This window comes from Equus caballus, chromosome 7 (genome assembly GCF_041296265.1).
Source record: "Equus caballus isolate H_3958 breed thoroughbred chromosome 7, TB-T2T, whole genome shotgun sequence".
Classification (NCBI taxonomy): Eukaryota; Metazoa; Chordata; class Mammalia; order Perissodactyla; family Equidae; genus Equus; species Equus caballus.
Genome location: NC_091690.1, coordinates 86,652,921 through 86,675,410, shown reverse-complemented (window position 1 = coordinate 86,675,410; position 22,490 = coordinate 86,652,921). Strand labels below are relative to the sequence as shown.

General features: G+C 48.3%; 1 long non-coding RNA gene across 1 annotated transcript; it reads left to right on the top strand.

Annotated features, from left to right (window-relative positions):
- The first annotated feature begins 20,907 nt into the window (after positions 1 to 20,907).
- On the top strand, positions 20,908 to 22,173 carry LOC138925295 (uncharacterized). Its single transcript, XR_011441230.1, has 3 exons — positions 20,908 to 20,999; positions 21,651 to 21,674; positions 21,772 to 22,173. It is a non-coding gene; the product is annotated as an uncharacterized lncRNA (long non-coding RNA).
- The last annotated feature ends 317 nt before the right edge of the window (positions 22,174 to 22,490 follow it).

Sequence of the window (22,490 nt, the reverse complement as noted above, 5' to 3'; positions counted from 1 at the left end):
TTGTTCTGTATCTGCCATCTCTGCTCGGCGTGTTTGCAGCTTTTAAATCATCCTTTTCATTTCTCTCTCTTGGCTCAGAGCAACTCAAAAGCTTCTGACTGCCGTCCTCACTCGGAAGCAACTCAGCCGGTCTGCAAACTCCTGCGCTCCTAGCCACAGCGGGGCCGCCTGGCTCGCCTTTTTCTCTTTCTTCACTTTCACTCTGTTCCTCTTCTTTGTCTCCATCCTTCTTTTTTGCTTCCTCACTTTTCTTTTTACCCTTCTCTTTACTCCATTCTGCCCGGGTCTCTTCCTCTCTGATTCATTGGTCAACTCTCCCTCTGTACCTAAGTGATCGGCTAGAAGTGGGTGCTTCTGGTTAATTTCTTGGACCTGAATGAAAAGGGAGTCGGGATTTTATTTAATATCGCTTCTCAGAAATGCACACGAGTCTGGAGTTTTCAATTTGAGGAAACTTCAGAGATGAACTAGTCCCACCTCTAACTTTTCCCGAGGAAGCATCAGCAGAGGCTCTGAGAGGGACGTGAGGCGCCCAGCGTCACACCGTAAGATGGTGATGGTCAGGACGAGAAGCCACGTCCACCCGGCTTCCTGACAATTGCCGGGAAATACGGTGCCTCCCTAACTCTGAGAATCCGAATGAAACGTCCCTATTTTAAGTGTCTGTCTGAGATGTTGGACTAAAATTTATCTGTCAGTCTTCTTCCAATACAGAGAGCACCAAGAAACATTTCCTAGAATAGCACAGAGTGGCTAAGGGCACTCTCTGGATACAGAGAACCCAGCCTAGAATCTTGGCTCTGCCACTTATTAGCTGTGTGCCCTTGGGTAAGTCACTAAACTCCTCTGTGTCTCAGATTCCTCATTTTTAAAATGTACACAAAAGCAAAACCTATCTCCTAGGGTCTTCATGAGGATGAGTAGTTCATGCATATATACTACCCGACACGTGGTAAGCGCTGTGTGAAAGTTAACTATTAAGTGATTCCTGGGAAGAAACCTGGGTTAGAATCTATTTTTATATCTACCACCCTCCCGTTCTGATATCTCATAAATATGGACTTCTCAGAGCTTTTCTTACAGTAGAGTCCTTGCACATGTACACATTAGCTGGTCCTGAAGCTGGGACCCCTGCTCACCCCTGCAACAGCACACCTGCCTTCCAGTGAAGAAGCACCCCTGCCCCCGTTCAACAGTGTATATGGAGCCCACACTCTGTACCAGACACTGCGAGTCATCCTTGCCTCCATGGAGCTTATGGTCTAATCAAAGAGATGACGTTAAACAAATGAATACACATGTATAGCCTGTGAAATGAAGGAGAAGTACAGGACGTGATTAGAAGTTATAGTGGGGACCATGTCTAGATTGGGAGTTTAGGGAAAGCATCTCTGGGAGAGTGACATTTAAGTTGAGTTTTAAAAGAATGACAGAAGGTGGTCAGGCCAGGAGCAAGACAGCACTCCAGGCGGAGGCAGGAGGCGGTGCGTTAGAGGACCTGATGAGAGACTGGAAGGAGGCTGGCATGGCCTCTTAGAGAGAATGAGAGGAGGGCGTGAGGTCAGCAGCGGGCACCCATATGGCTCAGGGCTGCACGTGGATTTGGAATTCTTCTGCTAAAAGCCATGTAAAGCCTCTAATAGATTCTGAGTAGATCCTTAGGCTGTGGGCAGAGAATGGATGGAGTGGGACAATGAGAAGTACAGCGAAGAGGCAATTCATAAAGAGGCATCACATTTCAGATGGGAGAGAATAGGAGCTTAGACAGGAATGATGCGTCTGAAATGGAGACAAGAACTTGAGGGATATTTGGAGTAGAATCTACAGAACTTGGTGGTGGTTCGAGTATAGGGTGAGAAGGGGCAGGGATGATTCAAGGATGCTTCTGACCTGAGCATCTGGGCTGATGGAGGCACCACTTACTGAGAGGGGGGAGTCTGGAGGAAGCTCTGGGCATCCAGAGCTCTAGCTGTGTTTGACATGCCGAGAAGGCAGCAGGATACTTGCATCTGGAGTTTAGAGGAGCAGTCCAAGCCGGAGATGTACTCCTGGGCGCTAACAGCTTTTTACGTGCGATGAATGCATGTGTGAATGAATGAAGTGATGCTGCTCAGATTTGAACCCAGATTTGTCTGACTGAAAAGTTAATGTTTTCTACACTCTTCAATCACCTTCCAGTAGACTGAATTCAGTAAAATGGTGACTCTTCCAGCATCGAGAGACTGTCAAGTCCAAGGCAAAAGATAGTGACTGTAGGTCAAGGGAGCTGCCTGGATTTTCAGGCGAATCCTTAAGAACAGACAGAATCCAAGAGTCTCTAGCTTTAGGGGGTCTGGCGTAAGACCTGGAGGTACACAGGAAGAAGCAGAATCTTGGGGGATGTAGGAATCCCATGACACTCCAAGTGCACCAGGCCCAAACTCTTGGAGTAGACACTCATAGATTGTTGGGGATAATTTATAGGAAAGAACCGAGAGCAGTTCCAGCATACAGAAGGTGCTCAGTGTATGAGTCAGGCCAGGCTAAACCAGACAGCAGAAACAAACAGCTGCCAAATCTCAGTTCCTAACCAAGTGCCATAGGGGTCAGGCAGCATTCTTGGAGGCACTTTTCTGACAAAGACGTGGATCAGGGCTATTCCACCATTTACTTCTGATATGTTGATGGTCTTCCCTTCCCGTACTGTGGAAGGGCAAGAGAGGGTGGAGAATTCACACCCGTTCTTTACAGCTTTGAACTGGAAGCAACACAATGGCTTCCACCCCCAGCCTGTGGACCTGGCACAGGGCCCCAACCTGGCCACAGAGGAGACGAGATAATGGAGGGACCATGCCGAGATTTAGTGAGGATGGATTGTCCCTGCCTACTCGTCAAGTGCTTATGCTCTCTCCTTCTTCCAAAGGGAGAACTGAAGCAGGGAATAGGATTGAAAGACCCAAATGGGACATGACTGGAGATGTTTGAGGCTGAGCATGATGGGGTTCCATCAACCTTTGACTCTAAGAGCTAGGATCGAAAGACTGTTCCTGGAACCTCATCTGTCTCTACGTGTATGAATTCCATATTCTCCTGTTCTTTGCATATGCTACTCATTAGAAAATGCTGCTGCTGCTGTGACCTAAAGGAGAGGTTAAGGTGATTTTACTTTGTCACAGGCTGAGGTCTGTGCCCTCTCACGCTTGCTACCACCCAGGATCCATATGGGGGGGATGTCTGGGAGGGTGGGACTAGACTGTGCCCTGCTCAAGTAGGATTCTAAGGGTCCACATGCAGGGAGCTCCCCATAGACCCCACTTGAGTGAGCAAAACTTCCCAAGCCAGTATCATTGTCTGTCTTGAGCTGGGCCTGCTTGTGAGTTTCTGTATCCTTCTAGCACAGCGATCTTATCAAAGAAGATTAAAAATGAGAATAGGCCCATAAAACATGCATTATGGTCTCTCACAGCCTCATAAAGCCAGATAAATGCCCTACTCCAGAGGCCCCTAGATCGAGTTTACACCTCTCTCTCTCTCCCCATAATGGAATCGTCAACAGCAGATAATTGAAGTTAAAAAAAATCAGTAACTTGTAAAGTTCAAGTCATTGGATTGATGTCTGGCCTCCTGGATTGCCTGGAGTAAAGCGACCATGTCGGAAGACACCTGGCTTTTCTCGATCCCAAATGGCCTTCCATGTTTCCCATGAGGCTTGGAGCAAAGGCACACAAAGAAATCTATGGCCTACTCTCCCTTTCTGAGTGGTTCCATCTCCTGTCCCCACTGATGCCTGAGTCCACAGTCTACAGGCAAAGGGTTTCAATATGGGGAGACACCAGGCTTACCCTGAATCTCCCTCCAGGATTTGAGACACTCTCCTGGGAATTGGCCTTGACCAGAAGTAGGGAAGGCTGGCAGCCAAACTACAAGTGCTCTGTTCCTGAAGCTCCCACTACCTCCAGCTGAGGGTGAGATACCCACACCTTTCAGCTCAGCCTTGCCTTCCTGTTCTCAGGCAGGGAAGAGCACAGGTGCTGGTGTTGAACAACGAGCCTGGTTCTTGGCGTGCTCTGACTCTGGCCAAGCTGCCACCTTGTGCCCCAGGCTTGGCAAGTGGCTCTGCCCCTGGTTCCCCTGCATCTGAGTCCTTGAATTGACACTGTGCCCTCTGAGAATGGAGACTGTCCCAGATATGGGAACCCCGCCTAGGCTTAACTCAACCCAGCCACTGAGACTTCTTCCTGGTCGAACATCCCGCAGAAGCTCACTTTCTGGGACACCCACCTTCTTCCTATTGTTTGAATAAATCCTTCCATCAACTTCCCTCTCTGTGCTGATCCTCGTTCTAGACCCAACTGCCCCTCAGCCTCCGGAGCTCTGAGGCCCTATGATGGCAGGGACAGTGAGAGAAGGAAGCCACTGCCTGGCAGGGGTTGGCCCAGGTTGGTGGCTTCCCTTTGGGCCAGGTATGGTAGTTCAGCAAACAGAGATATGAGCCCACATTACCCCTACCAGACCAGAAGAAGACACGTTCTTCTTGACCTTGGTATTTGGGTCTTCTTTACTGCACCCCTGGTATCCTGAACTCTGGAGATGGGCTGGCCTCTCTGCTCTCTAGAGCCTTGTTTCTTTCCTAGACCTGAAGCTTAGACAGCATCTATAGAGAGTATCCTTCACACCAGGCCATCCAAGCACAGCCACAATCTCCAGATCGGTCCTTAGGCCTGTAGCACTCCATGTTGACCACTGATTGATCCCATTGCTCTTTATTGTAATTATTTGCTTGCACATCTGCCTCCTGACTAAGCTGTGGGAATGTGGAGGGCCAGGGCCAGCTCTGACTTATCATTGTATCGCCACAGCCGTACACCATGCCTGGCACGGAGAATATGCTCAGTAAATATTTGCGGAATGAGTAAACACATTTAATTGTATCTTCTTCGTCCGATTCCAAGCAGGCAGACCTTTTGCAGTGTGTTGAGCTGTTTGCCCATAAACGGCCTCGGGAGGCTCCCCGATTCTGTGACCTCCTGGAATGGATTCTGAAACACAACTGAGACAGAATAAATGTCTGGCTGTTCTGTTTTGACTGGTGACAAGAGTTGCAAGCTGATTAATACATTTAAAGTGGTGATCAATTTGTCTTATTCACATCCTCTTATCCTGATTGTAATGAGTAGATCTTTTAACATAATGAAAACTGCATATTTCCCTCAAATTCCCAGTTTTGCATTCCGGAGGAGATGAAAGGCTGTTTTTATTTTAAATGTTAAAATGAGGTGTAAGCTCTTGTCTTGGGAGGTCAGGGATGGTGACAGGCAGCCTCTTCCTTGAAGTCCAGAGGTGTGGCATTTCCTAAGACCTTGAATTTGACTGCGAAGATTGGTACCCAAACTGTGGAATGGGGCAGCACCTGCTCAGTCACCTTGTGGATCTCTTCTCTGGTTTGAGTGACCCATACATCAGCCCTGACTGGGTGACATCTAGTTTTGGCTTGAATACTTTCCAGTGATGGAGAGCTCCCCACTGTTGATTTTATCTTTCAAAACCTTCAAGTGTAAAAATAATTCTTATATTGGTTCAAGATCAACTTCCTTCTCATTTCTGTTTCCATGGACTTTCCCTTTTTTCCTTCTTTTCTGTCTCTCCATTTCTCCTTTTCTTCTTTTCTGATTTCTTATTAGTTTCCACTAAAAATGTCTAATATCATAAGAACACTGACAATTTCGTGGAAACGGAGAGCTGTCACTGCCTTTCGCAGGGCCATGCAGAGGTGAAAGAGCACGTGGTTTCCTACCCATTCTCTGCGGATGCCGCTTCTCTAATGGACGAGAGTGGCCTCTCTGACCCACACTCCTTTCTGCCCCATTCCCAGAAAGCGCCTGGCACACAGTAGGCTCTCAGTCAGCGTCGCTGAATGAATGCATGCATGCATGAATGAATAAACTGTGGTGCCTGGAGGGCGTTTTAGTAAATGTGACCCTGCGCCTCTGTCCCTGGTTGGTTGTATGACAGGCACCTCACCACTAAGCAGCCAGCACCACACAGGAACAAGGTGGAAATGGGGGCAAAGAGGGATGTTCACACTATCTTGTGTGCCTGCACCCATGTTGGGAAAGCTCAGGGGCTGCGAGGAGGCCCTGCTTTTGTCATGGGGACCAAAGAAGGAACGAGAACAGCAGGTGCATGGAGAAGAGCAGAGATGAGAGGCAGAGAGAGAGCTGAGGGCCTACCAGCCATGGGTCCTGAGGCCCAGCCGTATCCCTGAGCAGGGCTTCAGGAGATGAGCCAGCTCCTTATCCAAATTCCCCTTTATTGCTCAATCCAACTCAAACTAATTTCCTTGACTAGCAACCAAGCATGTCCACCTAAATAAAGGTAGACATAAAGACATCTATTTCTTAGCCTTGGAAGGGAGGTTCTGGAGGGTAAGAAATTCTCCCAAGGCCACAGGAACAGGAGTGGCAGAGCAGGGGCTGAGCCCCACCCCAGGGCCCTCCCACTGAGCTCTGTTCTGTGCAGTCACTGAGGCGCGGCTCTGTCGCCTGCTTCAGTTCTCCCCCTGTATCTTGCTTTTAACAAAAGAAAAAGTCACTCTGGGAGCAGCCAGATGTAGCCAAGTAGTGGGAACCCAAACCAAGAGAATTCACTCTCCATAAATTATGCTTTAATAGATGTCAATTATTAATTCCTAAATAAATATTTGTTAATATTCAAAGGAGTTTGCCTACTAAGAAAAACTCAGGCTACACAGAATAATTAGTGCTTCTCACTGTGTGATGGCTGAGCCTATAATGATTTTTTTTCTCCTTCTGCATCTTTATTTTTTCTCAAGTGTGAATGCCTGGCTGTGTCAGGTTTCCTGGGGGGTTTTGGCTGGCCCTCCTCTGAGCAGTTTCGGTTGGAGGTGTGTGCACGGAAAAGATGCAAAGAGCTGAATGCTCCCACAGCAGCTTCCATACTGGCCAGTGGGTCTTCTTTTTCTTCTTTATAGAGCAAGATTTTGTGAAAAACTGAAGCTGTCACATGTCTAAGGAGATTAAATTATAGATCCAGTAAAAAACTGGAACAAATTGTGGTTCAATTTGACAACGACCCCACGTAACATATCACAGTGTTGAGAGTCGTTCTAGGGCTGGCTTAGCAAGCAAGGGCGGTGGTGGATACAGAGCAGAATAATGCCTCTCCAGGGTTCAAGGAGTGTGCATGCTGGTAGGGAGAGCTTTCTGATAAGTTCTTAGCATGGAGGAGATTGAAATCAGTCCACGAGAGAGGGTTTGACAAAACGCCAGGAGAACTTGGAGAAGTTAGAAATCACATCAAATTGGGGGCGGGGGAGGCATGGATTCAGGAAGGAAGATCTGCTTAGCGTTTGGGTTTGAGTGGGCATCCATTCACTCACCTTCTCACCCATTTCAAATACATTTATTTGTTGCAACTGGTGTCAAGCCCCGTCTAGGTACTGGAGATATAAAGAAAAATCAAACTGGGTCTGTGAACTTCGAGTTTATGGTCCAATGACATATAATAATGACACATATAATATGAAAAGAGTTGCAGTACAGTGAGGTATGGATCCAACAGAATGATCACCTCCACCGGGGGTGGTCAGGGAAAGCTTTACGAAATGAGGATTCTTGATCTAGGTCCCGAAGGATTCATTCATTCAATTATTCATTCACAGCAAATATGTACTGAATGCCTACATGTGTCAAGCACTCACTATGCGACAGATAGTGGAAAGAACAAAACAGACTAAGCTTTTTCTCATGGCGCTTACATCCTAAGAGTTCATCAAATTAAGGAGGGTAGGCCATTCCTACCAGAGAGAAGAGAATATGCAAGCCGTAGAGCTGTGACGTCGTGGGATGTGGCTCCAGCTAAGGGAGCATAGGGATGGGGATTGTCAGGAGGTGAGACTGGAGAAGAAATTAGGGGCCACGTTTGGAAGGAGCTTGCAAGCTGGGCTAGACTCTTAGAACTTTATCTGGACACAATGCAAAGCCAAGGAAGGCTGATAAAGCAGAGTTTGAGGAAGGTGACCTTGAGGGCTCTGTGGATGTTGGATTGGAGGAAGATGAGTCCGGAGACAAAGAGACCACATAAGAGGTGATTGCAATAACCCAGGATATCCATGATGAGGGCCTGAACCAGGGTGCAGCTGGTGGCTGGAGAAGGGATGTGTTTGACTTGGAGGAGTGGTTCTTAACCTTGTGTGTATGTGTGTGTGTGTGTGTGTGTGTGTCTAAGCCTTTTGAGAATCTAATGAAAGCTTCTTGCCCTAGAGAAATTCTCATGCTCACCTACATGTATCATTTTGTGAGCAACTTCAAAGGGCATGAATTCCAGATTAAGAACCCCTGAGTTATAGGAAACAACTGGGGTGAATGGGGACCAGGAGATGAACACGTAAAACAGGGGCTGCAGCAATGATTGGGCGTGGACCTGACGCTGTTCTAGTTCCCCTTGCAGATCCCTTTCTTGAGCTCATCCTCCAACTGTCTGGTACCCCACGCCTTTGGCGGGCCCGGCCTGGAGGACCCTGTAGTTACCCCACGGACTTGCATGTTCCCCATTCCTACTAGATCAGGTTTCTGCATTTCTCTGTCACCTAGACACCCTCCTGAGCTGGGACCAACGGGACAAGTTCCTTCCTGTCTTTCCCATTTTAGGGAAAAGTATTTCCCAAGTAATACCAGTTCCTCATGGTCCAGATCCAAGAGCACCTCCCCACAGATGCCAGAGGGCTAGAGCTGCCAAGCCCATCAGACATCAACAAATCACATGCCCTCATTGCACAGATGGGAAAGTTAAGGGCCAGAGAGGGGAAGACGTTTGTCTAAGGCCACATGGAGTGAATGGCTGAGCTGGGACCAGAATTCTCACCTGCTAGCATCTCGTATCCTTTGCCCCTCACAGAAGGAGATGGCTCCCTTCTTTACACTTCCAGTAGAGCAGCATGTACCTTGCTAATGGCACCAAGACCACTGGACAGTAAGCTCTGTGAGTGTGACCACACCCAATGCAGGGCTCCAGGAGTGTTGAATGTGAACCAGGAGAGAGAAGGGGTTTTGGCTGACCCTGAGTGCTCACCTGCCTGCCTCACCATCCCATGCCAGGGAGAAATGGCAGCCCTCACAGTTAACCTCCCTGAGCCTTGGGATTCATTAGCAGTACGATGGGGGAGCGATACTCAATTCCCAGGGAAGTAGCGTGTATTAAAGGGAAAGAGCATGTAAATAGACTCACACAGTCCACTCAGGAAGTGCCCCTTCCTGCCTTTCTTCTTGGCACTTCTTCCCACACTCACACTGAACAGTGCTGTGGGAAGGGCTGGCGCTGGGAAAGGCTGAGTTTGTGGTCAGAGAAGAAGGCAGAAGCTGAGTTTTGCATTTGTTGTGGCCCAGGGCCACATAATTTTCCATAAGTTATATTTCCACATAAACTGACACAGATGTCTTTAAAGGGACACTCAGAACCAAAGTCAAAAAGAGCAGTAAGCACAAGAAGATGGAGCTGGGATGTCCCTGGCATAAGCCACAGAGATGCTGAGGTCCTTGTGGGCCAGCGGGGCTTAGGCCTATCAGGCAACATGGAGAAAATCACACTTTTACTGGATTGGGTGAGTGACCTTCAGTTGCAGGGCCCTGGACCCTTCTGAGGGATCCCACAAGCTCCTCAGTAGCCATGCTGGTGGGTGGGGACAAGAACAGGGACCAGTGAGAAGGAGGGGTCCAGAGAAGCAAGATCTGGACCCAAATCAGAGGGAGTTGTAACATTTGGTTGTCCTGGATGATCCCAATTAATTTGATTCTGGAGTATCGACATGAAGAATGAGGGCTTGGAAGAAACATGGTCCTGGGGTCAGACACTGGCCTGTCACTATGAAATTAATAAAAGAAACCTGGACTAAATTGGATTCAGGAAGGCCTGTAGGGGGAGCTATCACACCCTATCAGACATCCATACATGGTCAATTATACTCCAAACAGGAAGAGACACACACCTGCCTCTCTGACAAGAAGGTGTTTACTGCTTTACTACACAGCAGAAGGGAGGAAGATTTCTCTCCTTACCTGGCAACAACCCAGCCAATGAGAAACTGCAGCAGCCCAACCAATGAGAAACCTTTATACTTTGGATTCCCAATTTCTTCCAATGGACTCTTTGTTTATTACAGCCCTTCCCTGCTCCCCCTTTTCCCCTATAAAAGCAAGCCCCTTGCTTTGTTTCTCTGGATTTGCCCTTGCTTTGGCCATAGCTTGCGTGTTGTGAATTGCAATTGCTCTGGTTATTCCCAAGTAAGCTCCTTTTGTGGGTGAAACAACTGGCCGATTTACTTTTTAAGTTGACATCGCTCAGTAGCTGTGTGCATTTGGGCGGGTTCTTTAGACTCTTTAATCATCCCCAGTGTCTCCACCCATCTGATAGGGCTAATAGTGGGATCCACCTCAATGCTGAGTTGGGGATTAAGGGAGATAAAGCCTGTGAAGTGGTTGGCACAGAGCCTGCATTAGGCAATGGTCAAAAAATCTACCAAGGCACAAACAAGAACTGGAGGGCAGAGTCTTCGCCCTTCTGGAGCCAGCTGGTGTTTTCTCTGCCCCAACAGCTGCCTGAGTCCTTCTCAGCCTTCTTTTTTTTTTTTTTTTTTTTTAGCTAAAGTTTTTAAGAAAGGAAAATGTGTACATAGAAAAATGTGCAGCTCATAAGTTGTAGCTTGATGAATTTTCTTGAAATGCACACACACATGAAACTGGTCCCCAGATCAAGAAAGCATCCTCACGGGCCCTTTCGGTCAATAGCTATTCCCCTTTGACTAGGGTAACGGCATTCTGGCTTCTAACACTATGGATTAGGAGTGTTTGCACTTGAGATTTATAGAAATGGAATCACACAATATAGACTCTCTTGTGTTTGGCTTATTTCAATCAGCGTTGTGTTTGTGAGATCTATCCTAGTTGTTGTATATAGTTGTAATGTATTCATTCTCATTGTGTGCACTCTTCTATTATATGCACAAACCTTAATTTAATTATCCATTCGACAGTTCATGGGCTTTTGTGCAGCATCCAGTGTTGGATTATTATGAATAGTGCTGCTAGACCATTCTTACTCATGACTTTTGATGAGTATATGTATGCATTTCTGTGGGTTATACATTAGGCTGAATCAACTTAAACGCCATTTTTTGTAGATCAAAACCAGTCATATACTGGCAATTTCATATGGTTTGATCTAGTACTTAGGAGAAATGTTGGGCCATAAGACATGTATGTTCAACTTTAGTAGATACTGTCAGATAGTTTTCTAAAATTATCGTGCCAACGTACACTCCCACCAGTAGTGTGTAAGAGTCCAGATTCTACAGCCTTTTAAACTAAGGCTACCCTGCCCTCTGCTGAGTCTAAGCTACAGACACCTTCTGTCCTACAGGCTCTCTTGTGTCATGAATTCACCATAATGTCTGTGTTTACTTTCCCCTTGGGAAGGTCTTTTTGACAGCTCTTACCCTGACTGAGCCACATTTTAGTGTGTGAAGAATGTGGCGCCACTTGTGACCAGTGTGATGGTGGCAGAAGGAATCGAACCATGAGGACAGGAACACAGGTCATCCCCCTCCGATGATAACCTCGGAAAATCAGAGTTTGACCGGAATTAAAGAAGGTGAAGTCTTCTCACACCAACAATTTTCAACTTCTCCCCAGAAAGGAAATTGTTAGTGAGAGGACAGGAGATAAATCTCTTCCCCCTCGCCTGGATCCAAAGCAGCTAGATATTTCTAGGCTGCTCGCGTTGATGATCAGAGCCCACCCACCAAATGGAGGCAGAGGGGGAAGCTCTCCTCTTCTTGGGCTTCATGTCCCTGGGCCTGGCAGGGCCCATTTATCCGTTAGTCACTGTAGGCTCAGTGCCCAGCGCCCACGATACATTTAGGGGTTCATGAAAACATTTTAATTTCTTTTAAAATCAGAAAAAAATTAACTTTTAGCTCAAAGAAAATGTTTTATTTAATAAAGTGAATACATTCTTCTATATATCAATGCAGTCATAAAATATAATTTTATAGTTTAGAGGGTTTTTTTATGGAAGAAGGAGTCCATGAAGCGAAAGTGTCTGAGCTCACAAAAGTCGTAATGTGGCCCTGGGGCCTGGATCAGGGAACCAGCTGCGCCCTACAAAGGTGAATTATCCAGACTCACGGCCCTCTGTTTTGAGTCCTTCTCGGGAATGGCCTTGATAGTTCTATCCCTGTCTCAGTCATGCCCCAGGCAAAAGGAAAAGAGAACCATGGCCACATTTGAGCCAAACACTGGAAGGGGCATGTGGGGAACTTTCTCTCACTTTATGGCCAAGAGTAGAGTAGGGTCTGAAAGTCCCTTATTGCTGCTTCCAGAGTTGGGGTGAAACCTGAATCTTTAGACAACTCCCTTGAGGGGTAGGGGCTGGGGCTCTGGTGTCGACAGGATTGTGTCCTCTCCTCCCAAGAGGATCCCAGTTTGGGCCTCCAGCCCTGGTGATGGCTAGAGCTCAGGCTCAGGCCTGCTCAGTTCCTGCTCATTTCATCTTTGTTCTTCTTCCCTGCATCACACACACACCCAGAGACTAATTTAGGGGCTGGAGTCTGAGACATCCAGCTCTTATTTCTTCCAAACATTTCTCTGTTGGGCTGGCCTTCAAGGAAATATCGAATGATGAATAGCTGTTTGCTGGCTGGAGGAATCTGGAAAGGACATGCTATTTAAAGCTCTGTGAAGAGCAACCAGGTCAGGAATATATCTTGTATCATATAGGGGGCTAAAAGAGTCATTTTGCAAAATGCTAATTATTCAAAAACTATGTCCCAAATGATATTTCTATTTGAATTAAAATGGAAGGGAGATGGCCAGGGAAACCAATTCAGCAGCGTGAAAAAGAAGAGAAGAGAGGGATAGATGTGAGCCACGAAGCCAGGTTCTCCACGCAACTCTGCCACAAATTGGCTGTGTGATCCATGAAAAATCATTCAGCCTCTCAGAATCTTAGTTCCTGCATCTGCAGGAAGAGGTGGCTAGATAATTCTGAAGGTCTTCTCCAGCTTTGAAATTTTGGCACACAGTAGGTACTCCATCAATAATCAAGCGAGAGTGAGAGAGTGAGTGAGTGTGACTCGACCAGTGTCATACAGGTGCGAAATCCGGGCGACGGAGGTGGTAATTGCATCAACGATAGCTACAAGGCTGGGAGCTGAGCCCATCTGTAGACGGCATTTGTACCGCCATAAAAATAGCATAACAAGATTATATTGAAATATCCCACTATTTAACTTAATAATTTAAATGTTTGCCTAATGAGGTGGACTTGATTGGATTAGGGCATTCACAATTAATTTTGATAGATCATTTTACACATTGAAGGTGCATTCTTCTGAACCAGGAGGTGGAACGGAAGTGCAAAATGTTTACGTTCAAACGAGCATGTGATTTTGCAGAAAACATTAATCCCAGATCATGCACACTAAGTCAATTTCAGAAATGGCTTCTAGTTATATTATTAGAAATTGCTCTTCAAATATAAAAAGCTTGTCATAGAGTTCTGTCCATTTTTCCTTTGGCTGATGAAAGTTGTTTTATAAATACGCCTATGATATGATGTTTTCTTCATCTGAGCCTTTTGGTACTAATTGCGACTTTTTAAACAGTGTAAGTAGTGGCTGTCACGAACACTCTGAATCCTATTACAAATACCTATTTCTGAACAATTTCACATTTAGGGGTGCGTTCTTTCTTCAAGTATTTTTAACTATGTTTTTTCCTCTATTTTTTCTAACAAGCACTTGAATTGGAAACTGTGAACCCCCTTTTTTGTTAAGGGAATGCTTTTATTATGTAATAGGAAAATGGCCCCACTCCTCATCTCTACCCTCTCAAAAGTCAAAGAGCCAGGAGTGGCCATATCCACCCTTGGAGTCGGGAATGAGCAAGGCAAATGGCTTCTGGAAAGACAGATTGGAATCAGGCCATCAATTCCATCCCAGAGTTCCAGGAAAACACGTTCCTCGGCACCAACGCTGTCAGATCAAACGAACTGCATCTCTGTTTTCCATCAGAAAGTTAGCTGATGTAAGGTGTCCGTGGACGAAATGCTTTTTGGAGGATTCTCCGTGTCTCAGTATCCTCCTCTGAAAAATGGAGATAAATGGCCCATGCCACAAACCCGTGAGGTCCTCGGTGTAACAGTGTTTGGTGAGAGAGCATGCAGTGGGAGAAGCTCGGCTTTGGGACTGGCTCACCATGGTGCAAACCCTGGCTCTGCTCTCATTAGCTGTTCACCTTGGGGAGCCACTAGCCCTTTCTGAGACTCAACTGCATCATTTCGTAGGTGGGGACAGTCACACCTAACTGAGAGTGTTATGAGAATCGAATGAGACTCTCTGATGCATGATGGCGACTTGACTATTTTTAGCTTCCTCCTCCCAGTCCCCTTCTCTAGGAGAAAAGCAGCCCAAATTCAAGGCAGCATCGCTGTTTTGGTTTCCTCTGGGCTCCCCAGAAGGCTATGACACTTGGTGCATTGGGGCTCCAGGCTTCCTGGTCTTGGTGGACAGATGAGGTTTGCTCTTCAGGCTCCAAGCCGCCTTTGTTGGCAGAAGCAGCTGAACTGCCTTCCTCCGCTGAGGCCCCAGCTCTGTAGTGAGATTTCATTAAACTCCACCTTGTGAGGTTTCCATGACCTTCATTGCAACATCCAAATGCCTTTGCATGGCACTCAAGGACTCGAGCAACCTGCCTTCTGCTCGCCTCTATGGACTTGTTTCCCTCTCTCACTATGCCGTTTCCTTCATTCACCCACAAACCACTCCTCTCTGCTCACTATGTTCTGAACACACCCAACTTTCTTAACCCCAGGCCCTTTGCTTGTACGCATGGCTCCCTCATCGTGGAATGCCCTTTCCTCTCTTCTTCAATGGAAAAAGATCTCCTATCTGAAGGCCTAGCTCAAATGCCACCTCTTTCCTTATGTATTCTAGAATGCAGCCAGCACGGCTCATTCAGATCCTCTTTGGGTTTGCAATTTGTCCTTGGCATAGATAATATTCTGTGGATATTAAGGTGTGACAGGATGCCTCAGAAAACTGCCTTGTCTCTTCATCTCTGTGTCCCCTGAATCCTCAGAAACCAAGCTGAACACAAAATCCTCCCAACAACCCTACTGAAGTCGGCACTATTATTGATTCATTTTGCATGAGAAGAAACCAAGGTTCAGAGATGCTAAGCATCTTATTCAGAGTCACACAGCCAGTGGGTCCTAGAACAGAGACTCGAACCTGCAGACTTGCACTTCGGAGTCTGTGCTGTTCCCACTACTCTATAAGCCTTGCCGTGACCTCCTTCAGTCTGCCAGATAACTTGGTGAGACAGGCAGGGAAGGCATCACCACGGCCGCTTCACAGATGAGGAAACGGAGCCTTCGGCAGTCACTTCCCCAGCCCAGTGGCTAAACATTCGTGGGGCTGTTGCAAGTCCCAGCTTCTGTTCTGAATGTGGGCCTCTGCACAGCCCCAGGCCGCCTGCCTCCCATCAGCCGTCCACGCCTCACCTGCTGGAGGTAGCCAACCAAAGCAGGGAGGTGAGGCCTGGGCTATTACAACCCCTGACGAACTCGTGTGCCTCTCCGAGCCCCTTCCCACAGAGGTGATGAGAAAATGACAAGGGGCATCTCTGCTCCCAAGGGATTCCAGTCACGCGAACTGCGCCAATTAAGGCTGGAACGATGTCATCTCCTGAAATAGCATTTTAATGAGTGATGGCTCTCGGATAAATTGTCATCTTGTGATCCCTCGTTAGAGAGCTTAATTAGATCCATCATAAAACATATTGATCGATGGCACTGAGCTGGTCCGCAGGACATTCACCATCCACTGGAACATTCCTGCCCGGTGGAGCCTGAGTGGGACCAGACCCCAGGCCCTGGGGCACAGATCCTTTCTGAGTACCTGGGCACCACGCCCCAGTTCTCTCCTCCCTCTCTTCTTTCCTTTCACACATATTTATTGGGCACCAACTGTATACCAGGCACTGTGTTGACCTCTCATGCTTTAATTCATTTTGTCTTTACAAAAAAGCTGCTATTTTCCTATTTTGCAAATGGTAAACCGAGGCTTGGAACCCCGAGCTGCCACTAGGGGTAAGCCCAGGCAACAGAGTCATCTTTCAGGCAATTTCTGGGGGGAGCGGCTACAGCAAGAAGAACAAAAGGAAACTTGAAGGAAAAGGTGGACTTTCTTAAACTCCTAATGCTTGCCTGGCACTCTGCTGGGCACATCATCTATATATTGTCTTCTTTCACCTTCATATCAAGCCCACAAGGGGGAATTTTAATGGTTTTATAGTTGAGGAAACTGAGTGACAGAAATGTTGCTTGCTCAAAGTCATGCAGGCAGTGACTGTCAGAGCTGGGACCAGAACATGGCTTTGAGGAATTGCAAATCCGGACGGGTGAGGCTTCAAACCCAAGCCCTAGCATATCTTAGCTGTATAATTTGAGTTATCAGTCCCCACCTCTGTCATGCTGGAAGTAACAACTGGACCCAACTCATAGAGTTATTGTGAAGATCATGACTGGAAATAACGCCTATAAAGTGTCTAGATTGTATCTGACACCTGGAAAGTGTTCAGTAAGTATTATTTTTCAATGAATACCCCGACTGTTTCCTCTTGGAAAGAGGCTGCCTGTTTCCTCATCTATAAAACGGGTGTACTAACCCCTCTCCTGAAACAATTCATATGGAAGTACTTTTATAAAAGGTAAAGTACGTAAACTGCGCTTATTAATCACTTTCTGTATACCTGTGTGTTGACAAAAAACTCGAAGTGAGCATCTCTCTCCTTCACGGGCTCCAGAGATGCCAGGAAATGGTCTCAGGCAAATCTTATCTACATTCTTTTTACTATTATTATTACAATAATGCATTAGCACAAAATGGTGGTGGGGGTGGGGAGGTGGATCAAGAGGAAATGGTCAGGGGAGGTTCCATAAGATCCAAGTACTGAGACTTTGGGAGAAGGCAGAGGTTACTGTGGAGGTCCAGGAAGTCTCTGCCACAGGGCACGAATGCCTGGTGCAAAGGCCGGGCCTCAGCAGGGTGGGCATCATTTGTGGTGGGTCATTGTGTCTGCAGTGTGTGTGTGTGTCTTGGGCCCTGTGCACATAGGATCATAGACCTTTTTATCAGGAAGGATTCTGGAGACCCATCACGGGTTGTGCAAGTACGTGTGTGTGCGCGTTTAGGTGTGCACATCTCTGCGCGTGTATTGAGGCCAGTTTCCATGAGCGGGTGACTTCCCTCACCTGTGTGCACTTGGAGATTCTTCCTTTCTTATTACAGCAAATGTAGCTTGAAAGCTGAGAATAGCATAGCTTTTCCCCAAACACAGATCACATCACAATTTTTCTTTCAGAGAAAAATGCTGCAAAATAACCTGCAGATGGTGAGTCTCCGTCTTTTTTTTCTTTCTCTTTCTGTCTCGCTCTTTCTCTCTGTGTCTGTCTGTCTCTGTCCTCTCCATCTGTCTCCCTGTCTCTCTATGCTTCTGAGTCCCTATTTATAGCTTAAAACGCTTTCATATTTTCACACTTAGCATATAAAATGTCCCCGGGTTACATAAAATAGCAGACACTCGGTTTGTAATTAGATCAGTGTTTCATCCCAAGTTTGCACATGTTAACACTGGACACTGTTCCGCCTTCGCCCCTCCCCCTCCCCACAGGTATTGCCAGGCCTCCCAGCTGCCCTAACCCTTTCCAAGGTGTTGCTTTCCCAGCTCCGCCCGCCTATCCCAGCTCCCTCTCTGATCCTCTCTTGCTGCCTCCGGGTTGGGTTCAGTGTTTTCAGTGTTTTCGGCCGTGGCCGCCGCGCAGAGCGGCCGGACCTCCCCTCTCAGCAGAGCTGGAACAATCGCTCCGTCCGTGAGCCGCCCGCGTCTCCGAACAGTCACTAAATTCATTTCCCCAAACTGGCCCGACACAAACGCTACCCAGAGGGAAAGGGGAGCTGCGTCTCTTTTCCCTAAAACGAGGAGAAACAAGCATTATTTTCTTTTAAAGGAGGGAGAAATCGAGATTCATTTCTAACCAATCTGGACATGTGTTCGAGAATATTGTTGAGAACAATTAGGGATGTTTGAGTGAGGGGTTTATTTCTCACTTGCTTGTCAGGTCAGAAGACAATCTGTTTATTTTCCTGCTGCAATTTTATTCAATAAACTGAAAGGATGGGAGCCGGGAAAGAGGGTATGAACAGGATGTGTGCTATCAATTTGTCAAATAAATAATCGTGCTTGGAAACAACAGATTTTATTAATTAGACAGGATGGTGTATTATTACCATTAAAGTGTTATATTGCATTAATTTTTATATTTTACTCGGCTACTAATTACTGTAAAAGATTTCGGGAATGAAGCAAAATAAAATCATGCAGCATTATACATAATGTAAAGATAGCTTGAATTAATTTGTCCGCTGCTCCCGCCCGCCTGCCTTGGGGAGCGGAGGGGCTCGCAGAGGCCTTCCCTGCAGCACAGCGCTCGCCCAGCACCCCTGCTCCTGCCTTGTTGCGGGAGGCGCTGGGAAGACCTGGGGTTCAAGACCGGCTCAGCCCCGAGGCGCTGGCGTTGCACCCTTGGGCGCATCACCTCTCGGGAGCCTGTTTTTCTCTTTTGTCAACGTAAACACCCCTTCTCGGCCTGCCTCACAGGGCGCTTGCAAAGATCTAATGAATTCCCGAGAGGGAAAGTGTTTTCAAAGGTCAGAGGTTGTGAGAGGGGGTTGAGAGCCAGTGTTCCTTCCTGGAGGAGGTGGGCAGAGGCGGGGCGTCCGGAGGGCAGAGCAGCCCGGGGGCCGCCTCATCCTAGAACCGCCCGCCCCGGGCCGCCGCGCAGGGTGGCTGTGCTCAGGGCTTGGGGAGGCAATGCGGGAGCCCGAAGACCCCAGAGGCCATCGCAGCCCCTCCCCTCCCTGGACACTGCCTCAGAGCGGAGGCAAAACCAGCCCGCGGCCACACCATGGCTGCGACAGGAGTTCCTCACTGTCAATGCAGGCAGGAGGCCACCTCGCACTGGACCAGGCGTTTGTCGCAAGGGAAGCCCCCTGGGTGCTGGCGCTCTGGAAGAAAGCACGCCTCTGGTCAGACTCCATGCAGGTTTTAATCCTGCAGAGCCCCTGACGCGCTCTGTGGCCACAGCCAAGTCCCTTAACCTCTCTGAACGGCAACTTCTTCTTCAGTTAATTAAAAAAAAGAGTTATTTGCTCAGGAAATAAATTCCCACGCCGGCACACAGTGTGGCTAAGCAGGCAGTGGGCAGGGCCCCCTCCAGGATGCCAGGGGCCCCAAGGGCTCCCCAGGACGGCACTGCCGCCTGGGTCCCGGAGCCCGGGCAGCCCGGCCTGTCCCCCGCGGGCGCGGCCTCGCGGGTCCCCGCTGACCTCGGCCGGGCAGCAGCCGCGGGTCCGGGGCGGCTCGCCGGTGGCCGCAGCCCAGCCGCGTTTTTCTCCCGGCTGGGTCTCCGAGCCCGGCGCGGAGGATGGGGATTTCTCGCGGCCCACTGCCACCTACCGACGGCCGCTGGCACTGCAGGCCGGCGCGGCGGGGCGGCCTCCGAAGCTGCCGGGGACCCGGCTCTGCGTGCGCCCGCGGGGCGCTCAGGGAGCCTCGCTGGAGCCTCGGGTCCCGGGCAGGCTTGCTCGGAGGGCCGGGTCGCAGTCGTGCGGGAGCAGCTCAGTCAGGCCTCCTGGAGCCCTGGTGCCCTGGCTTGCACTGTTAGGGGGTGACTGGGGCCCCACTTCCCAGGAGCCAGGAGCACTAGGCAAGCCCCCAGCCCCCTGTCTGCCGACGGCTCTCTTTAGAGGTCTGGAAATCCTGCCTCTGGGTGAAAGGGCTGTTTCTGGCCGCTCAAACTGGACCAGATGTGAGTCTTCTGGAGAATGGCTGTGGTCCCTGTTTCTGGCTTCCGAAGGGTCAGAACTTCGCCTGTCCTGGAAGTCTGACCTCATTCTGAGTCAGGCATGCCCTGGGCCTTCATTGTCCTGTCGGGATCCCTTATGTCGCCCTCTCTTAGGGCATGCATCCTGAGCTCTGGGTCGGCCTCCCTGGCTGTGTCATCTTAGATAAGTCATCCTACCGTTGTGAATATTTTTTTAAAATCTGTTAACAGTAGGAATAATGATGATATATATGCAGGAAGCCCCTCAAAGAGGGCTGCAGCCAAGACTGAGTCTGACAGCAGCCTGACACGGACGGGGGTGGGAGGGGATGTGCACTTATTCTCCCCGGGCTTTCAAAAGATTTCTCATTGCTGTGTGGGGACGTGTGTGTCTTTCGGGACTCACGTGTTGAAACCCTAACCCCGGCAGTGCCGGCGTTAAGAGGCGGGCCTGTGGGAGGGGATTGGGTCAGGAGAGGGGCGCCCTCATTGATCCGACGACGGCCCTTCTGAAAGAGGGGTGAGCGCTCCCTCGCCCCTTCTCCCTTCGAGATTACTCGGAGCGGATGGCCATCACAGCGGACGCGGGAATCTGTCAGGCCATGATCTTCGACTTCCCAGCCTCCGGAAACGTGAGAAATAAGTGTTGGTTGTTTATAAGCCATCCGGTTAATGGTATTGTGTTATAGCAGCCTGAGCGAACTAAGATGCTCCTCGAATCAAGATGATACAAACCCGCGCGGAGCAGAGGCCTAGGATCGTCTTTTGAACAGCGGTTGGCGGGTGGCAGGAGGTGGAGTGGGGGAGGGGAGAAGGGGGAGCATGGGGTATTGAGTCCTCCTGTCCCCACCTACCCAATGCTTTCTTTCTTGTAGAGCATTCTTTTCCATTGCCTCATAGCACATGTCATGGTTCGTAACAATGCATTTAAATTCTGTATGTATTTGTTCCGTGTCTGACTCTCTGGGACCACAAGCTCCATGAGGATCAGGACCATGTCTGTTCTGTAAACCACGGTACCCCAGTGTCTAGCACTGTGACTGGCACGCGGGAGACTCTCAGTAAATATTTACTGAATGAATGAATGAATGACTATAACCATCCGTTTTTCCAGTGACAATTAGCTATGCCCTGGGTCCTTTCCGGTTCTTCCAAAATAATCCACCCTCTCACCCTCACCCTCAGAGAGCTCATCTCCTCAACCTTCCTTTCTCTGTGGGTTCTTTCCAACATCCTCAGCCTAAACTCAGGCCTCCACAGAGTTTTTTCTTTCCTTCCTTCCTTCCTTTCTTTCTTTCTTTCTCTCTCTCTTTCTTTCTTCTTTCTTTATTTCTTTTGTTGTTTTTTGCTGAGGAAGATTCACCCTGAACTAACATCTGCTGCCAATCTTCCTCTTTTATTTATTTATTTATTTATTTATTTTTGAATGTGAGCCACCACCACAGCATGGCCACCAACAGTGGTGTAGGTCTGTGCCTGGGAACCAAACCCGGGCTGCCAAAGCAGAGCGACTGCAACTTAACCACTAGGCCACCAGGGCTTGCCCTCTTTCTTTCTTTTTTAGCAAACATCTACACAAAATAAGCAGAGGAGGGTTAATGGCTGTTTTGATCTCTCCTTGGTTTTGCCCTTTAACGTTATAAGTGACTTTGACCTCAGTTTGACCCTGTTGGGTACATGGGGCAGAACTGACTCCTGCCCCCATTTTCCAGATGAGGAGCCATACTGCTGAAGAGGTGAATTGACTCCTCCGAAGTCACAGCTGGTGAGTGGCAGGGACACAGCTAATCCCAGCTCTCCTGGCTCTAAATCCTATGACGCTTCCTCTTCCAGGCTGCTCTGCTCCGCAGTCCTGTGTGCAATGCAGTCCACCCTTCGTGCCCTGGGGCTGATGACAAACCATCTGAGGACAGTTCTCCAGAGAACGGCTAAGGAGAAAGATGACGCAAGACTCTCAGGAACACGATTGTCCCTGCTATTGGCATCTGCTTCACTTCCACCAGGGCAATTGGGGGACATTTCAACACAAATAGCTCCATAAGTCCCAAGCAAGGTCCCTGGAGCCACATCTGCTAGGTTCGTCCACTGGGCTTGCCACCTTCCAGCACTCTGACCTTAGGCCATTCACTTACGGGCTCTGTGTCACAAGGCCCTCATCTGTGAAACGGGAATGATAACAGTGACCACCTCATGGGGCTTCTGTGCAATTTAAATAAATCAATCTGTATAAAAGGCTTCCAACAGTGCCTATCACATAGAAAGTGCTCAGTTAATTTTTTGTTCTTTTTCCTCCCTTTGCTCCTCCTTCTTTCTTCCCCCTCCTCCTTTCTTTTCCCTTCTACTTCTGTTTTTTTCCCTTTTTTGGTTTCTTTCTTTTTCTTTTTTCTTTCCTGCTCTCTAACTCTTATTTATTCCTAAATTCCTGTCTCTTCCCAGAATGTACCTTATTTCACTATAGTGCCTCAAGGAATATTTGCTGAACCAATAAATAAATGAATAAAGAAAAAGAAAAGAGGGGAGAGGCGGTGCAGGGGACGGATGTGAAGAAGTGA